The sequence below is a fragment of the Chiloscyllium punctatum genome, chromosome 49 (genome assembly GCF_047496795.1).
Source record: "Chiloscyllium punctatum isolate Juve2018m chromosome 49, sChiPun1.3, whole genome shotgun sequence".
Classification (NCBI taxonomy): Eukaryota; Metazoa; Chordata; class Chondrichthyes; order Orectolobiformes; family Hemiscylliidae; genus Chiloscyllium; species Chiloscyllium punctatum.
This window is the reverse complement of record NC_092787.1, coordinates 26,170,975-26,178,780: the sequence shown is the minus strand read 5'-3', so window position 1 is coordinate 26,178,780 and position 7,806 is coordinate 26,170,975.

The window sequence follows — 7,806 nt, the reverse complement described above, 5'->3', positions numbered from 1 at the left end:
GCTGTTCTGTCGGAGAGTCAGCGCTGATGGAGTGGACACTGTCGGAGGGTCAGCGCTGATGGAGTGGACACTGTCGGAGGGTCAGTGCTGAGGGAGCGCCGCACTGTCGGAGGGTTAGTGCTGAGGGAGCGCCACACTTTCAAAGGGTCAGTGCTGAGGGAGCACTGCACTGTCAGAGGGTCAGTTCTGAGGAATTGCTACACTGTCGGAAGGTGAGTGCTGAGGGAGTGCTGCACTATCGGTGGGTCAGAGCTGAGGGAGTGCCGCACTGTTGGAGGGCCAGTACTTGGGGAGTGCCGCACATTCGGAGGGTCAGTGCTGAGGGACTGCTGCACTGTTGGAGGGTCAGTGCTGAGGGAGTGCCGCACTGTTGCAGGGTCAGTGCTGAGGGAGTGCCGCACTGTCGGAGGGTCAGTGCTGAGGGAGTGGGCATTATCAGAGGGTCAGTGCTGAGGGAGTGCCACACTGTCGGAGGGTCAGTGCTGAGGGAATGACTGACTATCAGAGGGTCAGTGCTGAGGAAGCACCACACTGTTGGAGTGTTAGTGCTGAGGGAGGGCCGAACTGTTAGAGGGTCAGTGCTGCGGGAATGGGCACTATCAGAAGGTTAGTGCTGAGGGAGTGCCGCACTGTCAGGGGGTCAGTGCTGAGGGAGTGCCGCATGTCGGAGGGTCAGTGCTGAGGGAGTGCCGCACTGTCGGAGGGTCAGTACTGAGGAACTGCCGCACTGTTGGAGGGTCAGTTGTGAGGGAGCGCTGCACTGTCGGAGGGTCAGTGCAGAGGGAGTGCTGCACTGTCGGAGGGTCAGTGCTGAGGGAGTGCCGCACTGTCGGAGAGTCAGTGCTGAGGAAGTGCCGCACTGTTGGAGGGTCAGTGCTGAGGGACTGCCGCACTGTCGGAGGGTCAGTGCTGATGGTGCGCTGCACTGTTGGAGGGTCTGTGCTGAGGGAGCACTGTGCTGTTGGATGGTCAGTGCCATGGGACTGCCGCACCTTCGGAGGGTCAGTGCTGAGGGAGTGCCGCACTGTTGGAGGCTGAGGGCTGATGGAGCGCCGCGCTGTCGGAGAGTCAGCGCTGAGGGAGTGCAGCACTGTCAGAGGGTCAGTGCTGAGGGAGTGCAGCACTGTTGGAGGTTCAGTGCTGAGGGAGTGCAGCACTGTCAGAGGGTCAGTGCTGAGGGAGTGCAGCACTGTTGGAGGTTCAGTGCTGAGGGAGTGGACACTGTCGGAGGGTCAGTGCTGAAGGAGCACAGCACTGTTGGAGGGTCAGTGCTGAGGCAGTGGACACTGTCGGACAGTCAGTGCTGAGGAAGCGCTGTGCTGTCGGAGGATCAGTGCAGAGGGAGTGCCGCACTATTGGAGGCTGAGGGCTGAGGGAGTGTCGTGCTGTCGGAGAGTCAGCGCTGAGGGAGTGGACACTATCAGAGGTTCAGTGCTGAGGGAGCGCTGTGCTGTTGGAGGGTCAGTGCTGAGGGAGCGCTGTGCTGTTGGAGGGTCAGTGCTGAGGGAGTGCCGCACTGTCAGTGGGTCAGTGCTGAGAAAACGCCACACTGTTGGAGGGTCAGTGCTGAGGGAGTTCCGCACTGTCGGAGGGTCAGTGCTGAGGGAGTGCCTCACTGTCAAAGGGTCAGTGCTGAGGGAGCACCGCACTGTCAGAGGGTCAGTGCTGAGGGAGTACCGCACTGTCGGAGGGTCAGTGCTGAGGGACTGCCACACTTTCAGACGATCAGTGCTGAGGGAGTGCCGCACTGTTGGAGGGTCAGTGTTGAGGGAGTGCTGCACTGTCAGAGGGTCAGTGCTGAGGGAGTACCGCACTGTCGGAGGGTCAGTGCTGAGGGACTGCCACACTTTCAGACGATCAGTGCTGAGGGACTGCCGCACTGTTGGAGGGTTAGTGCTGAGGGACTGTTGCACTGTCAGACGGTCAGTGCTGAGGGAGCACCGCACTGTCAGAGGGTCAGTGCGGAGGGAGTGCCGCACTGTTGGAGGGTCAGTGCTGAGGGAGTGCCGCACTGTTGGAGGGTCAGTGCTAAGGGACCGCCGCACTTCAGAGGGTTAGCAATGAGGCAGCGCCGCACTATCAGAGGGTTAGCGCTGAGGGACTGCCGCAGTGTTCGAGGCTGAGTGCTGATGGAACGCCGTGCTGTTGCAGAGTCAGTGCTGAGGGAGTGGACACTGTCGGAGGGTCAATGCTGAGAGAGTGCCGTACTGCTGGAGGGTCAGTGCTGAGGGAGTGCCGCACTGTTGGAGGGTCAGTGCTGAGGGAGTGCCGCACTGTTGGAGGGTCAGTGCTGAGGGAGTGCCGCACTGTCAGAGGATCAGTGCTGAGGGAGTGCCGCACTTTCGGAGGGTCAGTGCTGAGGGACTGCCGCACTGCCGGAGGGTCAGTGCTTAGGGAGTGCTGCACTGTTGGAGGGTCAGTGCTGAGGGAAAGTTATACTATTGGAGGGTGAGTGCTGAGGGAGTGACGCACTGTCGGTGGGTCGGCGCTGAGGGAGTGCCACACTGTTGGAGGGTCAGTGCTGAGGGTGTGCAGCACTGTCGGAGGGTCAGTGCTGAGGGCGCGCCGCACTGTTCGAGGGTCAGTGCTGAGGGTTTGCCGCACTGTTGGATGCTGAGGGCTGATGGAGCACCGTGCTGTCGGAGAGTCAGCGCTGAGGGAGTGGACACTGTCGGACGGTCAGTGCTGAGGGAGTGCCGCATTTTTGGAGGGTCAGTGCTGAGGGAGCGTCGCACTGTTGGAGGGTCAGTGCATAAGGACTGCCGCACTGTCAGAGGGTCAGTGATGAGGGAGCACCGCACTGTTGGAGGGTCAGTGCTGAGGGAACACTGCACTGTCGGAGGGTCAGTGCTGAGGGAGTGCCGCGCTGTCGGTGGGTCAGTGCTGAGGGAGTGCTGCACTGTGGGAAGCTGCGGGCTGAGGGAGTGCTGTGCTGTTGGACAGTCAGCGCTGAGGGAGTGGACACTGTCGGAGGGTGAGTGCTGAGGGCATGCTGCACTGTCGGAGGGTCAGTGCTGAGGGAGTGCCGCACTGTTGGAGGGTCAGTGCTGAGGGAGTGCTGCATTGTCGGAGAGTCAGTGCTGAGGGACTGTTGCACTGTCAGACGGTCAGTGCGGAGGGAGTGCCGCACTGTTGGAGGGTCAGTGCTGAGGGAGTGCCGCACTGTTGGAGGGTCAGTGCTGAGGGAGTGCCGCACTGTTGGAGGGTCAGTGCTGAGGGAGTGCCGCACTGTTGGAGGGTCAGTGCTGAGGGAGTGGGCACTGTTGGAGGGTCAGTGCCGAGGGACTGATGCACTGTTCGAGGCTGAGTGCTGATGGAACGCCGTGCTGTTGCAGAGTCAGTGCAGAGGGAGTGGACACTGTTGGAGGGTCAGTGCTGAGGGAGCGCTGTGCTGTCGGAGGGTCAATGCTGAGGAAGTGCCACACTGTTGGAGGGTTAGTGCTGTAAGACTGCTGTACTGTTGGAGGGTCAGTGCTGAGGGAGTGCTGCACTGTTGGAGGCTGAGGGCTGAGCGAGCGCTGTGCTGTCGGAGAGTCAGTGCTGAGGGAGTGGACACTGTTGGAATGTGAGTGCTGAGGGAGTGCCGCACTGTTGGAGGGTCAGTTCTGAGGGAGTGCCGCACTGTTGGAGGGTCAGTTCTGAGGGAGTGCCGCACTGTTGGAGGGTCAGTTCTGAGGGAGTGCCGCACTGTTGGAGGGTCAGTGCTGAGGGAATATTATACTATCGGAGAGTGAGTGCTGAGGGAGTGACGCACTGTCGGAGGGTCAGTGCTGAGGGCGCGCCGCACTGTTCGAGGGTCAGTGCTGAGGGAGTGGGCACTGTCAGAGGGTCAGTGCTGAGGGAGTGCCGCATTTTTGGAGGGTCAGTGCTGAGGGAGCGCAGCACTGTTGGATGGTCAGTGCTGAGGGAGCGCAGCACTGTTGGATGGTCAGTGCTGAGGGAGCGCTGCACTGTCAGAGGGTCAGTGCTGAGGGAGCACCGCACTGTCGGAGGGTCAGTGCTGAGGGAGTGCCGCACCGTCGGAGGGTCAGTGCTGAGGGAGTGCCGCACTGTCGGAGGGTCAGTGCTGAGGGAGTGCCGCACCGTCGGAGGGTCAGTGCTGAGGGAGTGCCGCACTGTCGGAGGGTCAGTGCTGAGGGAGTGCCGCACCGTCGGAGGGTCAGTGCTGAGGGAGTGCCGCACTGTCGGTGTGTCAGTGTTGAGGGAGTGCCGCACTGTCGGAGGGTCAGTGCTGAGGGAGTGCCGCACTGTCGGAGGGTCAGTGCTGAGGGAGTGCCGCACTGTCGGAGGGTCAGTGCTGAGAGGGAGCCGCACTGTCGGAGGTTCAGTGCTGAGGGAATGCCGTGCTGTCGGAGGGTCAGTGCTGAGGGAGTGCCGCACTGTCGGAGGTGCCATTTTTGATGCAACTTTAAGTATGGCTCACATCTGTATTCAACGAAAGTCACCTCACAGCGAGTGATTCAGGTTGATCTGAGACTCGGACCATTGTTTGCTGTAACCCGGAATAATTCCCTTTTCAAACATTTGCTTTACACCAATTCACTTTTACGAAGACCTACATTAGTATCAATTTTCACTAACCGAAAGTGGATTTTCACTTTTAAGGAAAAACACACACAATGAGGGTAGTGCCGCCAAGCATCTTCCCTGTAAGTGTTTATCGATGACCCTCTGCCTCTCCCTCCTACTCCCCAGTCTCCTGTACCTCCCACCACCCCAAACTCTGACTCTGCCTAACATACCATCACCACCACCACCTCTTAGCCTTCCAGTGTGTTCTCTGTCTTCCTGATCCTGGTGAGTGAGACTCCACTGTAAATACATTATTGCTACTGTATATCGGCTGTGTAGTTATCATATCATTCCTGCTTTTACAAAATGTTCGTGTTGTTTTAGGGTTTGTGTGTTATTTGGTAGGTTATTTTTCATTTTCCCAGCTAAATTAATGGTAATCACTTCTTCACTTTACACCATTTTGGCTTACGAATGGTTTCATAGGGACATTCTCCTTTCGGGTAGCGGGGGACAGCTGTACTGTGCCAAAATTAATTATTCTCTCTATGTTTTGTTGATGAATCCCTTTGATGACGTAAGTGGAAATCCCAGAATCCCCTTTCTTGGGCCCAGGATTTTCCTCATTTTGTCATAACCCTTTTGTAAGGGGCGGCACGGTGGCTCAGTGTTCAGCACTGCAGCCTCACAGCACCAGGTTCGATTCCAGCCTCGGGCGACTGTCTGTGTGGAGTTTGCACATTCTCCCCATGTCTGCATGGGTTTCCTCCAAAGAAGTGCAGGTTAGGTGAATTGGCCTGGCTAAATTGCCCATCGTGTTAGGTGTATTAGTCAGAGGGAAATGGGTCTGGGTGGGTTACTCTTAAGAGGGTCAGTGTGGACTTGTTGGGCCGAAAGGAATCTAATCTAATCTAAATGAACAAAGTGCTGAAAGAAAAACTGAACATGTTAAATTGTAAGGTCAGTTTGCAAAATCTAGGCTGCAATCCCTTGAATTTAGAAGTTTGGGGAGTGATCTCATCAAGGTATTTAAAATGTTAAAAGGAGTCAGTAGAGGAGGTTATGCAGAATCTATTCCCACTGCTGAATGGGATTGGGATATGGATTCTTCACAATCTAATTGAATGGTAGAACTGACTCAGGGTGGGATGTACATGGTCGAGTATGTTAGAGAACAAGAGGATGAGGCAGACTCAGCATCCCCTGGGCCAATAGTTATTCCTCAGTTAACATCACGAGACCAGGTGATCTAGTGATTACAAATGTATGTGCTTTATTGACTACAGAGTTTAGGAAATTATGAAACTCCGTTTGCTCATAAAAGTGGAGACAGGGATTTAGAAATGGTCGAGATTAAACAGGAGGTGCGTGCTGACTGAAGATTTTCCAACGTATGGGAGATGTTTTTCTAACCACCCTCTCTCCTCCCAATCTGATGCTGCAGTCTGCCAGCTGGGAGCTGAATCAATAGAAAGTTTTCAGTATGATTCGCTGGGATTGCCAACATTCCTAGTAAATCCTCGGAAACACAGCTAATCCAACATTCATTTGCAGAGCTGTGAAGACAGTGAACAGATCAGGCCATTCCATCAGCTCGGGATAATGATGTGTGGACACTGAATGCACTCACAGGGCATGACCACCCTCAGTGCTGGCGCTGCCTGGTTTACTGCTGTGGGTCCATGTCAATAAACTAATTCTCATTAAAATCATGGACAGATGAAGCTTGCACAATCAACCTCCCACTCAAAATAAAATCTCTGAAGTCAGATGATGAGTTTCAACTACATTTAGGAGGCAAACTACTGGCATTTTAATTTGTCTCTGTCTGTGCAGAAGATATTCAAAGCCTTTCTTGTCTGATGTACCTGCAGCAGCTGGGCATGTGTGATAGGCCCTGTGCTGTGGGTGGTGTTGAGTGAGGGTTAAAGTGCTATAGTGGTCATGGGGTCGATCAGCATGTAACCTGCCAATGTTCAGTCAGGACTAAAACCAGCAAGATCATGGCATTGATCCAACGTGTGATTGCAACCCAGTGACCAGTGGGGCTCTGGGCGTGTGGAGGTGAGGCAGGACCTATGTGGACCATTTGCCATGAGGTGTGGCTGTTCCCTGAGTGGAATGCGAGTCTGTAACTGGGAAATCTGCTGCTTCTCCAGCTTCTTAAGGTGGGATGGGGAGGGGAAGCGATACCGCTAAGCGATACGGCACGGTGGCACAGTGGTTAGCACTGCTGCCTCATAGCGCCGGAGACCCGGGTTCAATTCCCGCCTCAGGCGACTGACTGTGTGGAGTTTGCACGTTCTCCCCGTGTCTGCGTGGGTTTCCTCCGGGTGCTCCGGTTTCCTCCCACAGTCACAAAGATGTGCAGGTCAGGTGAATTGGCCATGCTAAATTGCCTGTAGTGTTAGGTGTAGGTGTAGGTGTAGGGGTATGGGTATGGGTGGGTTACGCTTCGGCGGGGCGGTGTGGACTTGTTGGGCCGAAGGGCCTGTTTCCACACTGTAAGTAATCTAATCTAATGTTCTGGAGACCTGGGTGTGAATCCTACCACAGCAGGTGGTGGAATTTGAATTCAATTTTAAAAAAATCTGGAATTAAGAATTGAATGATGACCATGAATCCATTGTTAATTGTTGGAAAACCCATCTGGGTCACTAATATCCTTTAAGATAAGAGATTGCCACCTTCACTTGGTCTGGTCTACATGTGATTCCAGACCCACAGCAATGTAGTTGACTCTTAAGTGCCCTCTGGGCAATTAGGGATGGGCAATAAATTCTGCCTAGTGATACCCTCATCCCATGAATGAATGAAGGGAATAAAAAGAATGAACGGGACTCACTCACAGCGTTGGCACTTTCACAGGGCACAGGGTCAGAGCAATATCCATGGGGACCCAAGGAACTCTGTTGGGAAATGTAGCTCATTGCTCCCAATGTTGAGATGGGCCTAACTCAACTTCGTGTAGCGACTCTCTTCACTTCTGACACTTTTTTCCTATATTTTTACCGTATTCCACATTGTTCAGGGCCTGATAAGATTCTGCCCTGTATTTCCCATCGTATTAACACCATACGATGTGTGGAAGTTTTGAAACAAAGATCAACGTAGATATATTAAGTCAGGAACCCTGACTAGATAGGAACATCCTTTATTGCCGAATACCAAAATAGAGCCACTACAGGTCACTCTGCTATAACGCATTTCCTCAACGCGAATTCGCTACGACACAATAGAAGAATTGGGGAAAAAATAAGCACTACCGCAGTTAGGCGGGAGTGTGGGGTTAAA